The 24,772-nt window shown below is 52.2% G+C and overlaps 1 protein-coding gene across 1 annotated transcript in view; it reads left to right on the top strand.

The window, feature by feature from the left end:
- The first annotated feature begins 336 nt into the window (after positions 1-336).
- Positions 337-24,772, top strand: part of LOC144772139 (TRPM8 channel-associated factor homolog) — a 225,455-nt gene continuing 201,019 nt past the window's right edge. Inside the window, exon 1 of the mRNA XM_078656294.1 lies at positions 337-423. The gene's annotated coding sequence lies outside the window, so the exon portion shown is untranslated. The remainder of the gene's footprint in view (positions 424-24,772) is intronic.

Here is a 24,772-nt window from a genome sequence, read left to right as displayed (position 1 = left end):
TATTCTTTAAACATAACTTCCTCATTCTCCTTTCTGAGGAAAAACGTTTTCAGCCCAAAAAAGGCGGACCGGGGTGAAGCCTGCAGCCACCACCCCCTTCGGCCTCCTCCTGTTAAAGCCCTCCTGCTCCACCCTGGCCACCACTGCACTCCCAGCAGCTGCCAGCCTGCACCCCTCACTTCGAGCACTCACACTCACTGTCACTCAAGCGCCTCTCCGCGCCGCGCAGCGCTATCCTCCGCGCGCCGGCTCTCACACTCACTGTTAACTATAGCGCCTCTCCGCGCCGCGCAGCACTATCCACAGCGCACCCTCTCTACACTGCCGGTGCCCAAGAGCTGAGGCCGAGGAGGCGAAGACCCAGGGGCCAGAGGAGGCCAGAAGCCCTGCCCGCCGCACAAGGCGCTGCTCCGCACACGCACTGTGAGTGTACCTGTGTCTGACCAGAACAGACGCTGATTCCCAGGAATTGAACCCTCTCTGTCAGATCTGCAGAGTCTTTTTCTGGCCCGTGGAGGGGGGGGGGGGAGGGCTGAGTGACCCCCCGCCCCTGTCTGCTCTGTGGGACCCGAGAGGCACGCGGAGGGGTGGCAGGCGCATGGCACTCTTCCTGGCTTCTGTACTCAATGCGCCCCGGAGTCTGTCCCAGGCGTGAGACGCCCTCCCAGCCTGTACACTGTCCGCCCTGCACGAGGGAGAGGGAGGTCTCTGCCAGGAAAGGTGCAGAGACGGAATGTGTGTGTGTGCCTGGTGTGCAGACATACAGACAGTGTGTATGTGCGGCAGGAGTGTACCCCCTGTGTGTGCAGACACAGGGAAGGTGTGTGTGTGTGTGTGTGTGTGCCAGGTGTCTGAACACCCAGTGTGTGCAGACACAGGGAAGGTGTGTGTGTGTGTGTGTGTGTGTGTGTGTGCCAGGTGTCTGACCCCCCTGTGTGTGCAGACACAGGGAAGGTGTGTGTGTGTGTGTCAGGTGTCTGACCCCCCAGTGTGTGCAGACACAGGGAAGGTGTGTGTGTGTGTGTGTGCCAGGTGTCTAACCCCCCTGTGTGTGCAGACACAGGGAAGGTGTGTGTGTGTGCCAGGTGTCTGAACACCCAGTGTGTGCAGACACAGGGAAGGTGTGTGTGTGTGTGTGTGTGTGCCAGGTGTCTGACCCCCCTGTGTGTGCAGACACAGGGAAGGTGTGTGTGTGCCAGGTGTCTGACCCCCCTGTGTGTGCAGACACAGGGAAGGTGTGTGTGTGTGTGTGTGTGTCAGGTGTCTGACCCCCCAGTGTGTGCAGACACAGGGAAGGTGTGTGTGTGTGTGTGTGCCAGGTGTCTAACCCCCCTGTGTGTGCAGACACAGGGAAGGTGTGCGTGTGTGTGTGTCAGGTGTCTGACCCCCCAGTGTGTGCAGACACAAGGAAGGTGTGTGTGTGTGTGTGCCAGGTGTCTGACCCCCAGTGTGCGCATCCACAGGGAAGGTGTGTGTGCGTGTGTGTGTGTCAGGTGTCTGACCCCCCAGTGTGTGCAGACACAGGGAAGGTGTGCGTGTGTGTGTGTCAGGTGTCTGACCCACAGTGTGCGCAGACACAGGGAAGGTGTGTGTGTGTGCCAGGTGTCTGACCCCCAGTGTGCGCATCCACAGGGAAGGTGTGTGTGTGTGCCAGGTGTCTGACCCCCAGTGTCCGCAGACACAGGGAAGGTGTGTGTGTGTGCCAGGTGTCTGACCCCCAGTGTGCGCAGACACAGGGAAGGTGTGTGTGTGTGCCAGTTGTCTGACCCCCAGTGTGCGCAGACACAGGGAAGGTGTGTGTGTGTGCCAGGTGTCTGACCCCCAGTCTGTGCAGACACAGGGAAGGTGTGTGTGTGTGCCAGGTGTCTGACCCCCAGTGTGCGCAGACACAGGGAAGGTGTGTGTGTGTGCCAGGTGTCTGACCCCCAGTGTGTGCAGACACAGGGAAGGTGTGTGTGTGTGTCAGGTGTCTGACCCCCCAGTGTGTGCAGACACAGGGAAGGTGTGTGTGTGTGCCAGGTGTCTGACCCCCAGTGTGCGCAGACACAGGGAAGGTGTGTGTGTGTGCCAGGTGTCTGACCCCCAGTCTGTGCAGACACAGGGAAGGTGTGTGTGTGTGTCAGGTGTCTGACCCCCAGTGTGCGCAGACACAGGGAAGGTGTGTGTGTGTGTCAGGTGTCTGACCCCCAGTGTGCGCAGACACAGGGAAGGTGTGTGTGTGTGCCAGGTGTCTGACCCCCAGTGTGCGCAGACACAGGGAAGGTGTGTGTGTGTGCCAGGTGTCTGACCCCCAGTGTGCGCAGACACAGGGAAGGTGTGTGTGTGTGCCAGGTGTCTAACCCCCAGTGTGCGCAGACACAGGGAAGGTGTGTGTGTGTGCCAGGTGTCTGACCCCCAGTCTGTGCAGACACAGGGAAGGTGTGTGTGTGTGTCAGGTGTCTGACCCCCCAGTGTGTGCAGACACAGGGAAGGTGTGTGTGTGTGTGCCAGGTTTCTGATCACCCAGTGTGCGCAGACACAGGGAAGGTGTGTGTGTGTGTGCCAAGTGTCTAACCCCCCAGTGTGTGCAGACACAGGGAAGGTGTGTGTGTGTGTGTGTGCCAGGTGTCTGACCACCCAGTGTGCGCAGTCACAGGGAAGGTGTGTGTGTGTGTGCCAGGTGTCTGACCCCCCCCAGTGTGTGCAGACACAGGGAAGGTGTGTGTGTGTGTGTGCCAGGTGTCTGACCCCCAGTGTGCGCAGGCACAGGGAAGGTGTGTGTGTGTGTGTGCCAGGTGTCTGACCCCCAGTGTGTGCAGACACAGGGAAGGTGTGTGTGTGTGTGTGTCAGGTGTCTGACCCCCAGTGTGCGCAGACACAGGGAAGGTGTGTGTGTGTGCCAGGTGTCTGACCCCCACTGTGTGCAGACACAGGGAAGGTGTGTGTGTGTGTCAGGTGTCTGACCCCCCAGTGTGTGCAGACACAGGGAATGTGTGTGTGTGTGCCAGCTGTCTGACCCCCAGTGTGTGCAGACAGAGGGAAGGTGTGTGTGTGTGTGTGCCAAGTGTCTGACCCCCCAGTGTGCGCAGACACAGGGAAGGTGTATGTGTGTGTGTGTGTGTGTGCCAGGTGTCTGACCCCCAAGTGTGCGCAGACACAGGGAATGTGTGTGTGCGTGTGCCAGGTGTCTGATCCCCCAGTGTGCGCAGACACAGGGAAGGTGTGTGTGTGTGTGTGTGTGTGCCAGGTGTCTGACCCCCAGTGTGTGCAGACACATGGAAGGTGTGTGTGTGTGTCTGGTGTCTGACCCCCAGTGTGCGCAGACACAGGGAAGGTGTGTGTGTGTGCCAGGTGTCTGACCCCCAGTGTGTGCAGACAGAGGGAAGGTGTGTGTGTGTGCCAGGTGTCTGACCCCCAGTGTGTGCCGACACAGGGAAGGTGTGTGTGTGTGTCAGGTGTCTGACCCCCAGTGTGTGCAGACAGAGGGAAGGTGTGTGTGTGTCAGGTGTCTGACCCCCAGTGTGTGCAGACACAGGGAAGGTGTGTGTGTGTGTCAGGTGTCTGACCCCCAGTGTGCGCAGACACAGGGAAGGTGTGTGTGTGTGCCAGGTGTCTGACCCCCACTGTGTGCAGACACAGGGAAGGTGTGTGTGTGTCAGGTGTCTGACCCCCCAGTGTGTGCAGACACAGGGAATGTGTGTGTGTGTGCCAGCTGTCTGACCCCCAATGTGTGCAGACAGAGGGAAGGTGTGTGTGTGTGTGTGTGCCAAGTGTCTGACCCCCCAGTGTGCGCAGACACAGGGAAGGTGTATGTGTGTGTGTGTGTGTGTGTGTGTGCCAGGTGTCTGACCCCCAAGTGTGCGCAGACACAGGGAATGTGTGTGTGCGTGTGCCACGGTGTCTGATCCCCCAGTGTGCACAGACACAGGGAAGGTGTGTGTGTGTGTGTGTGTGCCAGGTGTCTGACCCCCAGTGTGTGCAGACACATGGAAGGTGTGTGTGTGTGTCAGGTGTCTGACCCCCAGTGTGCGCAGACACAGGGAAGGTGTGTGTGTGTGCCAGGTGTCTGACCCCCAGTGTGTGCAGACAGAGGGAAGGTGTGTGTGTGTGCCAGGTGTCTGACCCCCAGTGTGTGCCGACACAGGGAAGGTGTGTGTGTGTGTCAGGTGTCTGACCCCCAGTGTGTGCAGACAGAGGAAAGGTGTGTGTGTGTCAGGTGTCTGACCCCCCAGTGTGTGCAGACACAGGGAAGGTGTGTGTGTGTGGGTGTGTGTGTGTGCCAGGTGTCTGACCCCCCAGTGTGTGCAGACACAGGGAAGATGTGTGTATGTGCCAGGTGTCTGACCCCCAGTGTGTGCCGACAGAGGGAAGGTGTGTGTGTGTGTGCCAGGTGTCTGACCCCCCAGTGTGCGCAGACACAGGGAAGGTGTGTGTGTCTGCCAGATGTCTGACCCCCCAGTGTGCACAGACACAGGGAAGGTGTGTGTGTGTGTGTGTGCCAGGTGTCTGACCTCCCAGTGTGCGCAGACACAGGGAATGTGTGTGTGTGTGTGTGCCAGGTGTCTTACACCCCAGTGTGTGCAGACACAGGGAATGTGTGTGTGCCAGGTGTCTGACACCCCAGTGTGTGCAGACACAGGAAACGTGTGTGTGTGTGCCAGGTGTCTGACCCCCAGTGTGCGCAGACACAGGGAATGTGTGTGTGTGTGCCAGGTGTCTGACCCCCCAGTGTGCGCAGACACAGGGAAGGTGTGTGTGTGTGCCAGGTGTCTGACCCCCAGTGTGTGCAGACAGAGGAACGGTGTGTGTGTGTGTGCCAGGTGTCTGACCCCCCAGTGTGCGCAGACACAGGGAATGTGTGTGTGTGCCAGGTGTCTGACCCCCCAGTGTGTGCAGACACTGGGAAGGTGTGTGTGTGTGTGTGTGTGTCTGGCAGTTGTCTGACCCCCAGTGTGCGCAGGCACAGGGATGGTGTGTGTGTGTGTGTCAGGTGTCTGCCCCATCAGTGTGTGCAGACACAGGGAAGGTGTGTGTGTGTGTGTGTGTCTGCCAGGTGTCTGACCCCCCAGTGTGCGCAGACACAGGGAATGTGTGTGTGTGTGTGTGCCAGGTGTCTGACCCCCCAGTGTGTGCAGACACAGGGAAGGTGTGTGTGTGTGTGTGCCAGGTGTCTGACCCCCAGTGTGTGCAGACAGAGGGAAGGTGTGTGTGTGTGTGTGTGTGCCAGGTGTCTGACCCCCAGTGTGCGCAGACACAGGGAATGTGTGTGTGTGTGTCAGGTGTCTGACCCCCAGTGTGTGCAGACACAGGGAAGGGGTGTGTGTGTGTGCCAGGTGTCTGATCCCCCAGTGTGCGCAGGCACAGGGAAGGTGTGTGTGTGTGTGTGTGTGTGCCAGGTGTCTGCCCCCCCAGTGTGCGCAGACACAGGGAATGTGTGTGTGTGTGCCAGGTGTCTTACACCCCAGTGTGTGCAGACACAGGGAAGGTGTGTGTGTGTGTGTGTGTCTGCCAGGTGTCTGACCCCCCAGTGCGCGCAGACACAGGGAAGGTGTGTGTGTGTGCCAGGTGTCTGACCCCCAGTGTGTGCAGGCAGAGGGAAGGTGTGTGTGTGTGCCAGGTGTCTGACCCCCCAGTGCGTGCAGGTACAGGGAGGGTGTGTGTGTGTGCCAGGTGTCTGACCCCCCAGTGTGCGCAGACACAGGGAATGTGTGCGTGTGTGCCAGGTGTCTGACACCCCAGTGTGTGCAGACACAGGGAAGGTGTGTGTGTGTGTGTGCCAGGTGTCTGACCCCCAGTGTGCGCAGACACAGGGAATGTGTGTGTGTGTGTGTGCCAGGTGTCTTACACCCCAGTGTGTGCAGACACAGGGAAGGTGTGTGTGTGTGTGTGTGTGTCTGCCAGGTGTATGACCCCCCAGTGTGCGCAGACACAGGGAAGGTGTGTGTGTGTGTGTGTGTGTGCCAGGTGTCTGAACACCCAGTGTGCACAGACACAGGGATGGTGTGTGTCAGGTGTCTGACCCCCCAGTGCGTGCAGACACAGGGAAGGTGTGTGTGTGTGTGTGTGTGTGTGTGTGTGCCAGGTGTCTGAACCCCCAGTGTGCGCAGACACAGGGAAGGTGTGTGTGTCTGTGTGTGCCAGGTGTCTGACCCCCCAGTGTGCGCAGACACAGGGAAGGTGTGTGTATGTGTGTGTGTGTGCCAGGTGTCTGACCCCCCAGTGTGTGCAGGCACAGGGAAGGTGTGTGTGTGTGTGCCAGGTGTCTGACCCCCGAGTGTGCGCAGACACAGGGAATGTGTGTGTGTGTGCCAGGTGTCTGACCCCCCAGTTTGGGCAGACACCAGGAAGGTGTATGTTTGTGTCAGGTGTCTGAACCCCCAGTGTGTGCAGACACAGGGAAGGTGTGTGTGTGTGTGTGTGCCAGGTGTCTGACCCCCCAGTGTGTGCACACACAGGGAATGTGTGTGTGTGTGCCAGGTGTCTGACCCCCCAGTGTGTGCAGACACAGGGAAGGTGTGTGTGTGTGTGCCAGGTTTCTGATCACCCAGTGTGCGCAGACACAGGGAAGGTGTGTGTGTGTGTCAGGTGTTGTGCAGACACAGGGAAGGTGTGTGTGTGTGTGTGTGCCAGGTGTCTGACCCCCCAGTGTGTGCAGACACAGGGAATGTGTGTGTGTGTGCCAGGTGTCTAACCCCCCAGTGTGTGCAGACACAGGGAAAGTGTGTGTGTGTGTGTGTGTGTGCCAGGTGTCTGACCCCCCAGTGCGCGCAGACACAGGGAAGGTGTGTGTGTGTGTGTGCCAGGTGTCTGACCACCCAGTGTGCGCAGACACAGGGAAGGTGTGTGTGTGTGTGTGCCAGGTGTCTGACCACCCAGTGTGCGCAGACACAGGGAAGGTGTGTGTGTGTGTGCCAGGTGTCTACACACCCAGTGTGCGCAGACACAGGGAAGGTGTGTGTGTCTGTGTGTGCCAGGTGTCTGACCCCCAGTGTGGGCAGACACAGGGATGGTGTGTGTGTGTGTGTGCAGGTGTCTGACCCCCCAGTGTGTGCAGACACATGGAATGTGTGTGTGTGTGCCAGGTGTCTAACCCCCCAGTGTGTGCAGACACAGGGAAGGTGTGTGTGTGTGTGCCAGGTGTCCGACCCCCTGGTGCGCGCAGACACAGGGAAGGTGTCTGTGTGTGTGCCTGGTGTGTGACCACCCAGTATGCGCAGACACAGGGAAGAAGTGTGTGTGTGTGTGCGTGTGTGCGCCAGGTGTCTGACCACCCAGTGTGCGCAGACACAGGGAAGGTGTGTGTGTGTGTGTGCCAGGTGTCTGAACACCCAGTGTGCACAGACACAGGGAAGGTGTGTGTGTGTGCCAGGTGTCTGAACACCGAGTGTGCGCAGACACAGGGAAGGTGTGTGTGTCTGTGTGTGCCAGGTGTCTGACCCCCCAGTGTGCGCAGACACAGGGAAGGTGTGTGTGTGTGTGTGCCAGGTGTCTGACCCCCGAGTGTGTGCATACACAGGGAATGTGTGTGTGTGTGCCAGGTGTCTGACACCCCAGTGTGGGCAGACACCAGGAAGGTGTATGTTTGTGTCAGGTGTCTGACCCCCCTGTGTGTGCAGACACAGGGAAGATGTTTGTGTGTGTGTCAGGTGTCTGACCCCCCAGTGTGTGCAGACACAGGGAATGTGTGTGTGTGTGCCAGGTGTCTGATCCCCAGTGTGTGCAGACAGAGGGAAGGTGTGTGTGTGTGTGTGTGCCAGGTGTCTAACCCCCCAGTGTGTGCAGACACAGGGAAGGTGTGTGTGTGTTTGTGTGTGCCAGGTTTCTGACCACCCAGTGTGCGCAGACACAGGGAAGGTGTGTGTGTGTGTCAGGTGTCTGACCCCCAGTGTGTGAAGACAGAGGGAAGGTGTGTGTGTGTGTGTGTGCCAGGTGTCTGACCCCTCAGTGTGTGCAGACACAGGGAATGTGTGTGTGTGTGCTAGGTGTCTAACCCCCCAGTGTGTGCAGACACAGGGAAGGTGTGTGTGTGTGTGAGTGCCAGGTGTCTGACCCCCCAGTGCGCGCAGACACAGGGAAGGTGTGTGAGTGTGTGTGCCAGATGTCTGACCCCCAGTGTGTGCAGGCACATCGAAGGTGTGTGTGTGTGTGTGTGTGTGCCAGGTGTCTGATCCCCCAGTGTGCGCAGACACAGGGAAGGTGTGTGTGTGTGTCAGGTGTCTGACCCACCAGTGTGTGCAGACACAGGGAAGGTGTGTGTGTGTGTGCCAGGTGTCTTAACCCCCAGTTTGTGCAGACACAGGGAATGTGTGTGTGTGTGTGTGTGTGTGCCAGGTGTCTGATCCCCCAGTGCGCGCAGACACAGGGAAGGTTTGTGTGTGTGTGTGCAAGGTGTCTGACCACCCAGTGTGCGCAGACACAGGGAAGGTGTGTGTGTGTTTGTGTGTGTGTGTGTGCCAGGTGTCTGACCACCCAGTGTGCGCAGACACAGGGAAGGTGTGTGTGTCTGTGTCTGCCAGGTGTCTGACCCCCCAGTGTGTGCAGATACAGGGAAATTGTGTGTGTGTGTGTGTGTGTGCGCCAGGTGTCTGACCCCCCAGTGTGTGCAGGCACAGGGAAGGTGTGTGTGTGTGTGTGTGTGCCAGGTGTCTGACCCCCAAGTGTGCGCAGACACAGGGAATGTGTGTGTGTGTGCCAGGTGTCTGACCCCCAGTGTGTGCAGACACAGGGAAGGTGTATGTGTGTGTCAAGTGTCTGACCGCCAGTGTGTGCAGACACAGGGAAGGGGTGTGTGTGTGTGCCAGGTGTCTGACCCCCCAGTGTGTGCAGACACAGGGAATGTGTGTGTGTGTGCCAGGTGTCTGACACCCCCAGTGTGTGCAGACACAGGGAATGTGTGTGTGTGTGTGCCAGGTGTCGGACCCCCCAGTGTGTGCAGACACAGGGAAGGTGTGTGTGTGCCAGGTGTCTGACCACCCAGTGTGCGCAGACACAGGGAAGGTGTGTGTGTCTGTGTCTGCCAGGTGTCTGACCCCCCAGTGTGTGCAGACACAGGGAAGGTGTGTGTGTGCCAGGTGTCTGACCCCCCAGTGTGTGCAGACACAGGGAAGGTGTGTGTGTGTGTGCCAGGTTTCTGATCACCCAGTGTGCGCAGACACAGGGAAGGTGTGTGTGTGTGTCAGGTGTTGTGCAGACACAGGGAAGGTGTGTGTGTGTGTGTGTGCCAGGTGTCTGACCCCCCAGTGCGCGCAGACACAGGAAGGTGTGTGTGTGTGTGTGTGCCAGATGTCTGACCCCCAGTGTGTGCAGGCACATCGAAGGTGTGTGTGTGTGTGTGTGTGTGTGTGCCAGGTGTCTGACCCCCCAGTGTGCGCAGACACAGGGAAGGTGTGTGTGTGTGTCAGGTGTCTGACCCACCAGTGTGTGCAGACACAGGGAGGGTGTGTGTGTGTGTGCCAGGTGTCTTAACCCCCAGTTTGTGCAGACACAGGGAATGTGTGTGTGTGTGTGTGTGTGCCAGGTGTCTGACCCCCCAGTGCGCGCAGACACAGGGAAGGTTTGTGTGTGTGTGTGCAAGGTGTCTGACCACCCAGTGTGCGCAGACACAGGGAAGGTGTGTGTGTGTTTGTGTGTGTGTGTGTGCCAGGTGTCTGACCACCCAGTGTGCGCAGACACAGGGAAGGTGTGTGTGTCTGTGTCTGCCAGGTGTCTGACCCCCCAGTGTGTGCAGATACAGGGAAATCGTGTGTGTGTGTGTGTGTGTGTGCGCCAGGTGTCTGACCCCCCAGTGTGTGCAGGCACAGGGAAGGTGTGTGTGTGTGTGTGTGTGTGTGTGCCAGGTGTCTGACCCCCAAGTGTGCGCAGACACAGGGAATGTGTGTGTGTGTGCCAGGTGTCTGACCCCCAGTGTGCGCAGACACAGGGAAGGTGTATGTGTGTGTCAAGTGTCTGACCGCCAGTGTGTGCAGACACAGGGAAGGGGTGTGTGTGTGTGCCAGGTGTCTGACCCCCCAGTGTGTGCAGACACAGGGAATGTGTGTGTGTGTGCCAGGTGTCTGACACCCCCAGTGTGTGCAGACACAGGGAATGTGTGTGTGTGTGTGCCAGGTGTCGGACCCCCCAGTGTGTGCAGACACAGGGAAGGTGTGTGTGTGCCAGGTGTCTGACCACCCAGTGTGCGCAGACACAGGGAAGGTGTGTGTGTCTGTGTCTGCCAGGTGTCTGACCCCTCAGTGTGTGCAGACACAGGGAAGGTGTGTGTGTGCCAGGTGTCTGACCCCCCAGTGTGCGCAGACACAGGGAAGGTGTGTGTGTGTGTGTGTGTGTGCGCCAGGTGTCTGACCCCCCAGTGTGTGCAGGCACAGGGAAGGTGTGTGTGTGTGTGTGCCAGGTGTCTGACCCCCGAGTGTGCGCAGACACAGGGAATGTGTGTGTGTGTGTGCCAGGTGTCGGACCCCCAGTGTGCGCAGACACAGGGAAGGTGTGTGTGTGTGTCAGGTGTCTGACCCCCAGTGTGTGCAGACACAGGGAAGGGGTGTGTGTGTGTGCCAGGTGTCTGACCGCCCAGTGTGTGCAGACACAGGGAATGTGTGTGTGTGTGTGCCAGGTGTCTGACCCCCCAATGTGTGCAGACACAGGGAATGTATGTGTGTGTGCCAGGTGTCTGACCCCCCAGTGTGTGCAGACACAGGGAAGGTGTGTGTGTGTGTGTGTGTGCCAGGAGTCTGACCACCCAGTGTGCGCAGACACAGGGAAGGTGTGTGTGCCTGTGTTTGCCAGGTGTCTGCCCCCCAGTGTGTGCAGACACCGGGAAGGTGTGTGTGTGTGTGCCAGGTGTCTGAACACCCAGTGTGCGCAGACACAGGGAAGGTGTGTGTGTGTGCCGGGTGTCTAACCCCCCAGTGCGCGCAGACACAGGGAAGGTGTGTGTGTGTGTGTGTGCCAGGTGTCTGACACCCCCAGTGTGTGCAGACACAGGGAATGTGTGTGTGTGTGTGCCAGGTGTCGGACCCCCCAGTGTGTGCAGACACAGGGAAGGTGTGTGTGTGCCAGGTGTCTGACCACCCAGTGTGCGCAGACACAGGGAAGGTGTGTGTGTCTGTGTCTGCCAGGTGTCTGACCCCCCAGTGTGTGCAGACACAGGGAAGGTGTGTGTGTGCCAGGTGTCTGACCCCCCAGTGTGCGCAGACACAGGGAAGGTGTGTGTGTGTGTGTGTGTGTGTGCGCCAGGTGTCTGACCCCCCAGTGTGTGCAGGCACAGGGAAGGTGTGTGTGTGTGTGTGCCAGGTGTCTGACCCCCGAGTGTGCGCAGACACAGGGAATGTGTGTGTGTGTGTGCCAGGTGTCGGACCCCCAGTGTGCGCAGACACAGGGAAGGTGTGTGTGTGTGTCAGGTGTCTGACCCCCAGTGTGTGCAGACACAGGGAAGGGGTGTGTGTGTGTGCCAGGTGTCTGACCCCCCAGTGTGTGCAGACACAGGGAATGTGTGTGTGTGTGTGCCAGGTGTCTGACCCCCCAATGTGTGCAGACACAGGGAATGTGTGTGTGTGTGCCAGGTGTCTGACCCCCCCAGTGTGTGCAGACACAGGGAAGGTGTGTGTGTGTGTGTGCCAGGAGTCTGACCACCCAGTGTGCGCAGACACAGGGAAGGTGTGTGTGCCTGTGTCTGCCAGATGTCTGCCCCCCAGTGTGTGCAGACACCGGGAAGGTGTGTGTGTGTGTGCCAGGTGTCTGAACACCCAGTGTGCGCAGACACAGGGAAGGTGTGTGTGTGTGCCGGGTGTCTAACCCCCCAGTGCGCGCAGACACAGGGAAGGTGTGTGTGTGTGTGTGCCAGGTGTCTGACCACCCAGTGTGCGCAGACACAGGGAAGGTGTGTGTGTGCCAGGTGTCTGACCACCTAGTGTGCGCAGACACAGGGAAGGTGTGTGTGTCTGTGTCTGCCAGGTGTCTGACCCCCCAGTGTGCACAGACACAGGGAAGGTGTGTGTGTGCCAGGTGTCTGAACACCCAGTGTGCGCAGACACAGGGAAGGTGTGTGTGTCTGTGTGTGCCAGGTGTCTGACCCCCCAGTGTGCGCAGACACAGGGAAGGTGTGTGTGTGTGTGTGCCAGGTGTCTGACCCCCCAGTGTGCGCAGACACAGGGAATGTGTGTGTTTTTGCCAGGTGTCTGACCCCCCATTGTGCGCAGACACAGGGAAGGTGTGTGTGTGTGCGTCAGGTGTCTGACCACCCAGTGTGTGCAGACACAGGGAAGGTGTGTGTTTGTGTGTGCCAGGTTTCTGACCCCCAGTGTGTGCAGACACAGGGAAGGTGTGTGTGTGGGTGTGTGTGTGCCAGGTGTCTGACCCCCCAGTGCGCGCAGACACAGGGAAGGTGTGTGTGTGTGTGTGTGCCAGGTGTCTGACCACCCAGTGTGCGCAGACACAGGGAAGGTGTGTGTGTGTGCCAGGTGTCTGACCCCCCAGTGTGTGCAGACACAGGGAAGGTGTGTGTGTGCCAGGTGTCTGACCCCCCAGTGTGCGCAGACACAGGGAATGTGTGTGTGTGTGTGTGTGCCAGGTGTCTGACCACCCAGTGTGCGCAGACACAGGGAAGGTGTGTGTGTGTGCCAGGTGTCTGACCCCCCAGTGTGTGCAGACACAGGGAAGGTGTGTGTGTGCCAGGTGTCTGACCCCCCAGTGTGCGCAGACACAGGGAATGTGTGTGTGTGTGTGTGTGTGTGCCAGGTGTCTGACCCCCCCAGTGTGCGCAGAAACAGCGAATGTGTGTGCCAGGTGTGTGCCCCCCCCCCAGTGTGTACAGACACAGGAAGGGGATTTCTGTGCCAGCTGTGTTTCCTTTCCTCTATTGTGTACAGATACAGGGAAGGGATTTCTGTGCAAGGTGTGTTCCTTTTCCTCCAGTGTGTACAGAAACAGGGAGGGAATTTCTGTGCCAGGTGTGTTCCCTTTCCTGAGGTGTGTACAAACACAGGCTGGGGATTTCTGTGTCAGGTGTGTTCCCTTTCCTCCAGTGTGCGCCGACACAGGGAGGGAATTTCTGTGCCAGGTGTGTTCCCTTTCCTCCAGTGTGTGTAGACACAGGGAGGGGATTTCTGTGCCAGGTGTGTTCCCTTTCCTCCAGTGTGCGCAGACACAGGGAGGGGATTTCTGTGCCAGGTGTGTTCCCTTTCCTCCAGTGTGTGCAGACACAAGGAGGGGATTTCTGTGCCAGGTGTGTTCCCTTTCCTCCAGTGTGTACAGACACAGGGAGGAGATTTCTGTGCCAGGTGTGTTTCCTTTCCTCCCGTGTGTACAGACACAGGGAGGGGATTTCTGTGCCAGGTGTGTTTCCTTTCCTCCAGTGTGTACAGACACAGGGAGGGGATTTCTGTGCCAGGTGTGTTTCCTTTCCTCCAGTGTGTACAGACACAGGGAGGGGATTTCGGTGCCAGGTGTGTTCCCTTTCCTCCATTGTGTAAAGACACAGGGAAGGAATTTCTGTGCCAATGTGTGCCCCCCCTCCCAATGTGTGCAGAAATAAGGGAGGTGAGTGTGTTCCAGCTGTGCGAGCCTCCTGTATGTGCAGATGCAGGGAGAGGATTTCTGTGCCAACTATGTTTGTGAGCCTCCCAATGTTTGCAGACACAGGGGGTTATCTGTGCCACATGTACATTTGTGACCTCCCAATGTATGTAGGCATAGAGAGGGGATTTGTGTGCTAGGTGCCATCCTGCTCCTACTGTATGGAGGCTCAGGAATGGCATTTGTGTGCCAGGAGTGTATACCCATGTGTGCAGACACACAGTGTGTATGCCAGATGGGTGACCATCCAGGTGTGTGCAGGTACAGAGAAGGTATGTGTGTGTGTTGGAGGTATGTGATCCCACTCCAGACACAGGGAGGGGGTGTCTGTGCTAGTTGTTTGGCCACCCTGGGTGTGCAGACACAGAGAGCTGTGTATATCAAATTGTATGGCAATTGCATTTATATAGGGCTAACTAGCCCTGTTGAGGTATCAAAGTGCTTTTTCGGTGATACCAAAAAAGGATTAGTGGTAAATTAGTCTAGGGAAATATGAAATTAATTTGAGCGGTGGACATGTTAGTCTGTTATTTGTACTGAAAATGATAGTTGAGGGATGGAAGAGGGAAGGGTTTACATTTATTAAGCACTTGCTCCACTGATGAGGTTTGGAGCACTTTTTGGCGGATAGCACGCTACTCTGGAACCCGAAAAGGATTAGTGGTGAATTAGTGTAGGGACATGTGAAATTAATTTGTTTTGAGGGGTTGACATGTTAGTCTGTTATTTGGATTGAAAAGGAATAATAGAATGATAAAAGAGGGAAGGGTCTATTTTTTGGGGGGAGTTCTTAGCAGTAAGAGGGGGTTTGGATTGAGTAAGGGTGGGTGGAGGGGGAAGAGTCAGAGGGAAGTGTTTGGAAAGGCTGGTTTTGGAGATATAAATAGTAAAAGAGGTACGAGAAGATGCAAAGAGAAGTAGTGGAGGGAAGAGTCTAGAAAGGGTTATTTTAGGAATTATTGTAGTGGCATGGCGTTTGGGATGAATGAGAGAGTGGAGGAAGAGGATATATTGAGGGATGTATAGGGTGAGAAATAGGGTAGTGTATTGGAAAGAGTAGTAGAAAGAAGTTTAAGCTGAGTCAGAGTGGATGTAGTGGATTCATTGCAAGAGATATCGGGTGAGATATAGGGTGGTGCATTTGATATGCTGAATTAGAAGCAATGTAATAAATATAAAGATTACATACGTACATGGGACATTTATATATATAAAAAAGGTAATATATGTAGATTAAAGTTGCATTTAATATCCTCAGATTTTCCAGTGTTTCTGTGCTTTAAATTATTTTTATATTTTTTGGTTGTAATTTAATAGTGGAGGAATTGTAGATAAATAGTTATGATAAAAGATGTACTTATTTATGTAGTCACTTATATACATGGTAAACATAGAATAATGTAACTATAGTGTTACTAAAGTAATATGAACATTTGTTAAGCAGAACAAACACATATCTACATCGTTAAATGCATAATTATTATAGAGGTTTATACAAAGCAGTACACACATGTAGGTACACATCTATAGTCCAAATAAATGCTTACATACAGAAGGATATTCTGTATATTTATGTTTGAGTATAGTGGTTATGTGTTGTAGAGCCAACTCTTGAGTTCTTCTGAAGATAAGGTGGTTATCTGTGTATCTTATGTTTGGGTGTGAAGAGTTCCATAGTTTGGCTGGTTGAACAGAGAAGGATGTGCCACACATGTTTTTGCTCTTGTATGGTTGGATTTTGAGGCGAGGTGCCACTCTAGAGCAAAGGTTCCTTTGTTGAATATATTTTGTGAAACTGTTTGATCAGTGCTGGTTATGAGATGTTAAAAAGCATGGGTGAGATGATAGAGCCTTGAGGGACCCCTGCTTTTGTGAAGTACGGTTTGGAAGAGAAATGGGCGGTCAGGATGATATTAGTTCTGTTTTGGATGTAGGAAGTGATCCAGTCTAGAGCCGTATCTACTATGCCGGCTTCATAGAGTCTTTCTGTCAAGAGTGTCATGGTCAACTGTGTCGAGGCAGCCGAGAGGTCCAAGAGAAGTAGTGCAGCAACCCCGTTGGCAGCAAATGTGTCCTTCAGGTCATCCCAGATGGCATCAAGGGCAGATTATGTGCCTCTTCCTGGAAGGCATCCCATTTGGAAGTGTGAAAGTATGGCATTATCTTCAATGAACTGTGACATCAGAGCAAATGCTGCTCTTTCTATCAGTTTGCCCTGGTAAGGTCCACTTGTAATCTGTCTGTAGTTGTCAGGGTTCAGGGGGTACAGGTTTGTTTTCTTTAGTAATCGGTGTATGTCTGCCTTGCTTTAGTTTGTCTGGAAATATTCTCATAGATAGGGAATTGTTGATGATTCTTCTTACAGGTCTGGCAGCAGAGGTTATTCGAAGAATTTTCTTGAAGGTTTGCGGTGGACACAGGTCAGAAGTGCTGCCGGCAGGTCTGATTGCTTTGACCAGGTCCATAAATTCAATGTGTGAAATTTGTTGGAAGCAATAAAGGGATTGAATTAGCATATTCTTGGATTGTTGTTTTTGAAAAAGGTTGGTGCTGGTGGTTTGACACTGTTTTAAATATGAGTCCAATGTGTTTGCTTTGGCTGTGTAATGATTTGTCAGTTTGTCTGTTAAATCTTGAGTAATGGGTGTGAGCTTTTCTAGGCAAATTAGTTTACAAAATTCAGTGAGAATTTTGTAGAATTCTTTATTTACACATTTAGCATTTTGAATTCTGTCTGATATAGTATATTTTTAAATCTTTTTTGATACATGACTTGTATATTCTGTTAAGTTACTGTAGATGAAGTTTGTCTTGATTGGTGTTTGTTTTGAGCCAGGCACGTTGCAGCTTTCTAATGTGTTCTTTTATCCCGTTTAGCTCTGTATTTCTCCAAGGTACCTGTTTTCTTTTGGTCTGTTGTGTCGTTTTTAGTGGTATTAGGATATCCAAAGCTTTCTGTAGCCACTCATATAGTTTTTTGAACTGAAGTTATTGTGTTTAGATGTGTACTGGATGTTATCCTTGTTTCTAATTGTTCAGAACTGAGTTTGTTCCACAGTCAATAGGTGAATGCATGAAAGGTGGTTTTATTTATATGTATATATGGTTTAATATAAATAATATTGCAAAAATCACCTCAGAAGGTGCAGAAAGGTAATGTCTGTGCCAGGTGTGTGACCCCCAGTGTCTGATATACAGACACAGGGATAGGGTTTCTGTGCCACTTGTGTTAAATCCCCCCTTGAATGTGCAGACACAGGGAGTGGATTTCTATGCCAGGCATGTGACCCTCAGTATATGCAGACACAGGGAGGGTGTGTGTTTGTGTATGTCTCCCGGAGTATGTGCAGGCAAAGGGATCACATTTTGGTGCCAGGTGTGTGATCTTCGAACGTCTGCAGAGACAGGAAATGTTTGTGTTTGTGGCAGGTGTGTATTTACCCAGTGTGTCCAAACACAGACAAAGTATGTGTTTATCAAGTGTGTGACCCCCCTGTGTGCAGGCAAAGGGAGGGGATTTCTGTTCAGGTGTGTGACCCACCCACCCCCGAGTGTGTACAGACTAGGGAGGGGCATTTATACATACACTATGAGGAGTCAGTACTGGTCAGAAACAACAGGGGTGAGCGCATTGTCAGATATTGTGTTTGTTCACATTCTAATGATAATTATCAACATTATTGAACAAGTACTTACCGTCTGTAACACTCTTTTGGTTAGAGACTCTATCTAGCTGCACATTCCTTACCTTTTTAATATTATCCAGGCTTCAGGCTGGATCTAGAAACATTTCAGCATCCTTCTGTGTGCAAATAGATAGCTCCTTGCGGCTCCGCGATGGTGCCGCTCCGGAAATTATGTATGGAGCCTACATAGGCACTATACCCACGTGTTGATGTCAATTGCTGTTGAGACTGTTTGCGCCCCCAGACACTGAGCTTCAAAAGAAAATTGATGTGACCAGTGTGCAGATTCCTAGACTTGGGATCTTATTAATTGACAGTGGGCATCCTCAGAATGGTGGAGGATGGGAGAGTCAGTGAGATCTCTGTGGCTAGACAGAGTCTCTATCAAACAGAGTGTTACAAAGGTGAGTCACTTGTTCTTCTGGTAGAGAATTCTAGCTACAGATTTTTCTTCTTTTGAATAGACACCATAGCTGTACCTATTTGGAGGTGGGTCTGTGATGGCTTCAAACCAGAACATTCTGCACGACTGAGCTGGTAAAATGCCCCTCTTGGTACACCTGACTATCGAGGCAAATGTTTAGGAGAGAGACCCCATGCAATAACACTTCGGTAGCAGCTTTAACCCTGTTAGAATGAACATACAGTTCTTCTGGAGCCTGTATTCTATGCCAAAGCATAATAAATCCTAATGTAGAGCATTATGCAACAGAAGATTTGTCTCTCCTACACAGCCTTGCCTTTTTTCACTTCAGCGAAGCCATAAAGAGCTGATATGATTTATGTAGAAGCTCGGCAGTGTCTTGGGGTTCTAGCGAGGTAGTCTCCTTAGAGGAGTGAGGCAGAGTTTACAACGCAGGAAAGGTGATATTTTGAACAGCGTGGAATGGCGTTACTATTTTAGTGAACAAATAAGCCAGTGCCCACATAAAGACCATCGGACCCGGCCCGGGTAAGTTGCACCGATACCAGGAAGGCAGAAAGAAGTCTGGAGTTGGTAAAAGTTTCCTGGGAGGAGAAGCTCAGTGGGCTGGTGCCTTGCAGCTCGGGCGACCAACTGACATGGGTGCAAATTCCGGGCGGTGAGTGTAAAAATCTAAGCCATACATCCATCTATTTAAAATTTCTCTCATCCATCCATCCTTCCACTCACTCACTTATCCATCCATCCTTTCATTATCCATCCCTTCACCCTTTCATTCATACATTCACCCTTTCACTAATCTATCCACCCATCCCTTCACTTACTCACTCGCCCACCTTTTCATATTAATTTTGAGCTGCGTCTTTGTCTGTAGAGTTCTAGACAGAAGAGGCCCATCAAGAATTTCACCTTTGCTGTAGTTCCTAAAGCAAGGGGTGGGGCGGGGTAGGGTTCACTCTGCCCCTGTAAATAGGCAATCTGAAAAAGTGAAAGTCATGAGTCATTCATGATGCACTGTGCCAGGCCATGATGCTCAGCCGCAAGGGGACCGACACCCCGAAACGGTGTATCCTGAAACTTTAGAAGCCGGAAACCTGCCACCAGCTGCTTCTGGCAAAAAACATATGAGCAATGCTATAGGTCTCACATTTAAATTTGAAACCTATGGCAATGCAAACAAATGGCCGCATTGTCTGCGCTGCTTTAAAAAGTGAATGCACGCACAGCGCACTGAATGTAAAAAAAGCATGTTGTGCTTAAAGTAGAAGAAACTCAATAAATAAAATAGTACAAGTAATGTATAAAAACCAAGTAAAGGGGCCAGTAGCCATGGGAGGTGACAAATGTCTATATACCCGTACTAAGGAGGGACAAACAAGCCAATTTAGATATCAGAAAACAGCTTTTTATGAAGGAAAAAGACACAAGTCAATTAAAAATATGGGCAGGGAGAGGGCGAGTCTGCTCTCACATACTGAACTACCACAGATCATCCCCAGAGCAGTGCTTGCATGCTGGCTCAGGCTCGACCTAAAAACAAGAAGATAAAGGCATGTAAGCAGCATGCGCACTGCTGATCGCTCCCGAAGGCAATACTCAATGGTCGTTAACATGTAGGGAAAAGTGGGACATGCAACACCCATGGGCCATTACCACACTCGCATTATTTAGTGACACACAAATAAGCCAATTCAGAGCAAAAGAGGAGTCAGACTACACAAAGTAAGTACATCAGCTCGCCTGCAGAACAAGCGCTGTTTAGACTCGACCTAAAAACTCTTTTATTCCAAATTCCAAAAACCAAACTCAACAGTTTTGTTCTAAGGCAATTTAGAGGATTTTTACAATCGTAATTCACTTTACTGAAAGTGTATTTTCTAAACGCAAGTCCTTATCCACACCGTAAGCACCAAATGTTGGAAAATGGATTATTAGTAGGGGCAGATATGCATTTACCACTGGCAATAATGCCACTGACACGATATAGGGCTCAGAATAGGTCTTAGAAAATTATTCCCATACTCAACCCTTGGTAGCTTGGCTGCAAGCAGGAAGGCTTAACATCAAAGACAGGTATGCAAAAGCATTCAAAAACACCAATTCAGTAAATAATTAAGACACACACAATCAAAATCCCACACAATTCATATTTTAAATTACACCAACACGAAAATAATCCACTGTAGGGAACCAGAGATATGAATTTTTAAAGATTAGTCAATTTCTAGTGCTTAGAAACCAACACTTTTGGTCATTTTGCCACCTCTGACAGGGACACAGTCACATTTAGCAATTGTTCTGGAGGATCTCTCACCAGTCTTGTGCTGCTCCCTCCAGCAGGTTGGATCCTGTTAGAACTCTTTCCTGAAGTTCTTCTTGCGGGTCCAAAAGTATCCAACACACAATCCAAGGTTCTGGAATCTCCAAGAGGGTATTTGAAAGTGTGATACTTCAATTCCCACAATCCACTTGGACAAAATCCTTACAAATCAACTGGTACTACACCAGGCTGGGGATTCTTTGTGGGGCTGTCCAGGTGTGCTCTGTTAACCTGTAGCTCGCAGTGAGTCTGTTTTTAGTCCTTTGAAGCAGGTTTGATCCACAGCGCTGTCATTTCAGATGGTGAAAAATGTGCACTCTTCAGCGTGCAGGCCTGGTGAATGCACAATCATACTCTTCAGCGTAGACCCTTCTTATTCTCTTAAGTTTCAAGCAGCAGATCTGAGAGGCTCTGCCCCTCTCAGATACTTATTCCAAGTTCTCTGGGTCATGCAGGAAATCACTCCTGTCCAATGGGGTGTAGGGTACCACCCCAAGGTATGACCACTTCCTTCAGAGTGTGTAACTATTTTGTCCCAGAGTGCACCAATTTTCCATATTGGCAGAATTTTCAGCAGGGAGAGAAGAGCTATCCAAACACACCCTTCGGATGGCTAATCTCCATAGTCTTTCCCCCTTGCATGGGGAGAAGTGTGTGGAGAAGTGTGGCTCAATGGTTAGAGCAGGCAGACCTTCATGCAGAGGTCTGGCCAGGGACCAGGGTTCGATTCCCGCCTCTGCGGGTCTCTGGCTCATTAATTCCCCTGACCGGATATTCTCGCCTCAGTGCCTGTTCTGATCAGGGGTCCCACGCTGCAACTCTGGGCAATAGCTTGCTTAGTCTCCACAATGGCCCCCACAACGCGAGGGATGCCTGGTCTGCACCATGGGGGTGCCCAGGAGTGGACACTTCACAGGGAAAGCCAGGAAGGGTTCCCATGCGGTATTCGTACAAGCGCCGGGAAACCCACTGCGGGTAGCTGTGTGCTATACAAGTATAAAAACATTTACAACATTTGCATCTGCTCATTCCTCTCTTAAGCCTCACATCTGGCTGGGTTCAAAGTAGAGAGTTGTAAATGAAACTGATGTGTTTTGCTTTTCACCACTTTCCCTTGAAGAGCATTATTACTAGCCCTCCCCCTGGCTCTGGCATTCCTATGCACAGCAACCTCTCCTCCCCGAGAGGCGTCCTAACCCCAGGGGTCATTTATCACCGCTTCAAAGGAGCCTGGCTCACCCACTTATCTGTGAGCAATCAGGGCAGAACAATAGAGGGCTGAATTTTGTTTTATAGACAAGAAAGTATTATCACTTCTTGTCTAAAGATTTTAGAATACTTTCAACAATACCATATTGTTGGATTTATCATTACCATTCTACTCAGTCTTTTAATTATAGTTTCATGGCTTTTATTTCTTCAGTTATCAACTAATAACCTTTTCCAATGTTAACCTATGGGCTGGGGATCTTCAATGGAAAAATGAAGTGGACAATTTATTCAATACCAGGGCCTATAAAACAGGTTTTATAACAAACCTGCTTGTCCCTACATGACCCCCCTACCCCTGGAACACCTAGGGAATACTTTAGGGGTTCTGAATATATCAAAATATTGCAGATCCTCATTTCACAGTGCTCCTAGCACAAAAGACGATTTTGGGAAGCACTTTACTACAATGTGGGGAGTTAAATGTGCAATTTCACTAACCCAGGGCATATAAAAACCTTTTTATAAAGATTCCTCTTATAAGTTTCTGACCCCCACCCCTGGGGCACCGAGGAGAGACCCTGGGGGGTACCGTCCATGCCAATACATTGTAGGTTATCAATTTGTAAGTGCCCTAAACACCAAAGTCGAGTTTGGGCACAATGTGCATTTTAAAAGCAGTTCTGCATCACCAGGTTGATTTTAAACTGACCTTAGGCTTCAGCAGTGCACACATGCCAGTGCAGAAAAGGCTGCTGGCCTCTAAACTGCAATGCCCTATTCTATACTAGGGACTTTGTCTGGGATACGACCACCCCTCTACTTAGCTAAGAGGCATCGGTCTGTACAATAAACTGCTTGGAGTAGTACCGAGCCTTGAGAATAGGTGCTGAGCATATTGCCTCTTCCAGAGTGTCAAAAGCCTTTTGACAGCTAACTGCCCAGTTCACTTTCTTTGGCATCTTCTTGGAGGTACTTTCTGTGAGGGCGATCACAATGGGCCCATATCCCTTCACAAACCTCCAGTAATACCCAGTCAAGCCAAGGAATGCCCTGATTTGAGTCTGGGTTGTTGGAGCTTCACAGTCCAGAATTATCTGTCTCTTGGGTTGTAAGGGTTGCACTTAGCCTCCACCTACAAGGTAGCCCAAGTATGCAACCGTTCCCTGCCCTATCTGGCATTTGGATGCCATGATAGTTAAGCCTCCAGATTTCAGGGCCTGTAAAACCTTCTGCAGGTGGAGCAGACGATCGTGCGAGGAGGACGCTAAAGACATCCATATCATATAGATATGCTGCACTAAAGGTCTCCAACCCAGCAAGTACTTGATTCAACAACCCTTGGAAGGTGGCAGGGGCATTCTTTAAACCAAAGGGCATAAAAGTAAACTGATAATGCCAATCACGTTTGGTGAATGCTGTTTTTTCTTTGGCTCCTGGGGCCATGCCAATCTGCTAGTACCCTGCAGTGAAGTCAAAGGTGCTGAGAAATTGGGCTACCTCTAGCTTGCCTATCAGCTCATCAGCTCTGGGTATGGGGTGAGCATCTGTCTTAGTGGCAGCATTGAGTCCGCTATAATCCAAACAAAACCTCATCTCTTTTTTTCCACCCTAGGGGTAAGGTTTGGGGACTAAGACCGCCAGGCTGGCCCAGGGACTTTCAAAGGGATCAATAATGCCTAACTCCAGCATCTTGCTTACTTCGGTTTGGATGCTCTCCTTAATTTGGTCAGACTGCCAATAGATCTTTGTTTTGGCAGGCAAGCTGTCCCCAGTGTCCACATCATGGGTACACCAGTGTGTCTGCCCGGGGGTACGGAGAAGAGACCAGCAAACTGTGGTAGTAAATGCCTACAATCAGCCTGTTGTTTGAGAGTGAGGATGTTTGAGTACATGACTCCATCAACTGGCCCGTCTTTTGGACTGCAAGAGAGGATGTCAAGGAGAGGTTCAATCTCTGTCTTCCGATACTCATCAGTGACCAACTGCATGGACACCTCAGCCCAGTCACAAAATTGTTTTAGGCGGTTTACATGGATCACCCTCTTGGGGTGCCTGCTAGTGCCCAGATCTACCAAGTAGATGACCTCACTTTTCTTACCAAAGATATGGTAAGGGCCACTCCATCTGTCCTAGAGAGCCCTTGGTGCCACAGACTTCAAAACCCACACCTTTTGCCCTGGTTGGAACTTCACCCATGCAGCTTTTTGGTCACACCACAGCTTCTGGAACTGTTGACTGGTATCAAGATTGTTGGATGCCTTTTCCATGTACTCTGCCATCCTGGAGCAGAGGCCTAACACATAGTCTGCTACATCTTGCTTAGGTACGTGGAGAGTCTTCTCCCAACCTTCTTTTACTATGCCCAAACAGTAGTTCAAAGGGGGATAACCCGAATCCCTTCAATGGCACTTCTCTGTAAGTGAGAGAAAAGCATGGCAAGAGGACAACTCATCTCCGTTTGAGTTTTTCAGGGAGCCCCATGATCATGCCTTTCAATGTCTTATTAAATCTCTCAACAAGGCCACTGATTTGTGGGTGGTAAGGTGTCGTGAATTTGTAGTTCAATCCACACTCATCTCACATTTTTTCAGGTATGCAGACATACGTCTTGTTCTTTCCCAGATCTCCGGCTAGGGGGATGTCATTGACCACTGTAAGTAGAAACTTTCTGTACAGCTGAGGCACTAACACTCTCCTAGTGGCACCAGGTTTAGGGTCTCTGGCCTCCAGTTCGTCCGGTGGGAGTCACTGACATCTCCCTTTTCCTTGGCAGCAGCTTGCTGTTGCAGGCCTTGAAGAGTTGGACAGACCTGCTGTCCAAGGCACAGCTGCTCACTAGAGGGTCCCACTGGGCCCAGGAGTTCAACCTGGAAAGGCCCAAGTCCCATGGGCTCAGTTACCTCTTCAGGCGACAAGCCATCTCCCAGACCAGAGGCTTCCTGAGCTTTTTGATGGTTAAAATCTGGTCCCCCAATCCTCCTGCCTTTCCTCTTGGAAGGTTGGGCCATCCTTTCAGGTCCCAACACTTCTTGTTTACCCTGTGCGCGAGTTTGTGCTCTTGAATTCACATACACTATCTCAGTGATTTGCAGCATGGCTGCATGTATTTTTCACTCTACCTCAGCCCGTGCTGAGGTCTTCAGGTCATTTCAAAGCAGACAGGCAGCTAGATGCTTTGGAGAGACCACTACCTGTTGCTGGCCAGACCCCCACCCCCTCCAGTCTAATGTCACCATAGCCATGGAATGGGCTGTAGTGACTCTGTCAGCGTTGGTGACTGGATAGGTTTTTCCAGTCAGATATTGTCCTTGCAAAACCAGTGTATTCCTCTCCTTAGTGACAAACAGCTGTATCCCTCAGGGTTTCTATCTTAGTCCATTCAACAAGGGCGACTGCAAGTACTTTTTCAAGTTAGGGTCAGACAGCTAATCTGGCTAACTCGCCCTCCCCTTCAGAAACTAAAACAGCTTCAGTACGGACCCTGATTTGCTCTGGGCACACTGCTGATCCCAGCTGGAGTTTTACCACACCATTACTAACTGGCGGTGGACCCGGGGCATTCTTGTTGGGACAGACAGAATCTCCAGT

This window comes from Lissotriton helveticus, chromosome 8, assembly GCF_964261635.1.
Source record: "Lissotriton helveticus chromosome 8, aLisHel1.1, whole genome shotgun sequence".
In the NCBI taxonomy this organism is placed as follows: Eukaryota; Metazoa; Chordata; class Amphibia; order Caudata; family Salamandridae; genus Lissotriton; species Lissotriton helveticus.
This window is presented reverse-complemented; position numbering and strand designations above follow the sequence as displayed.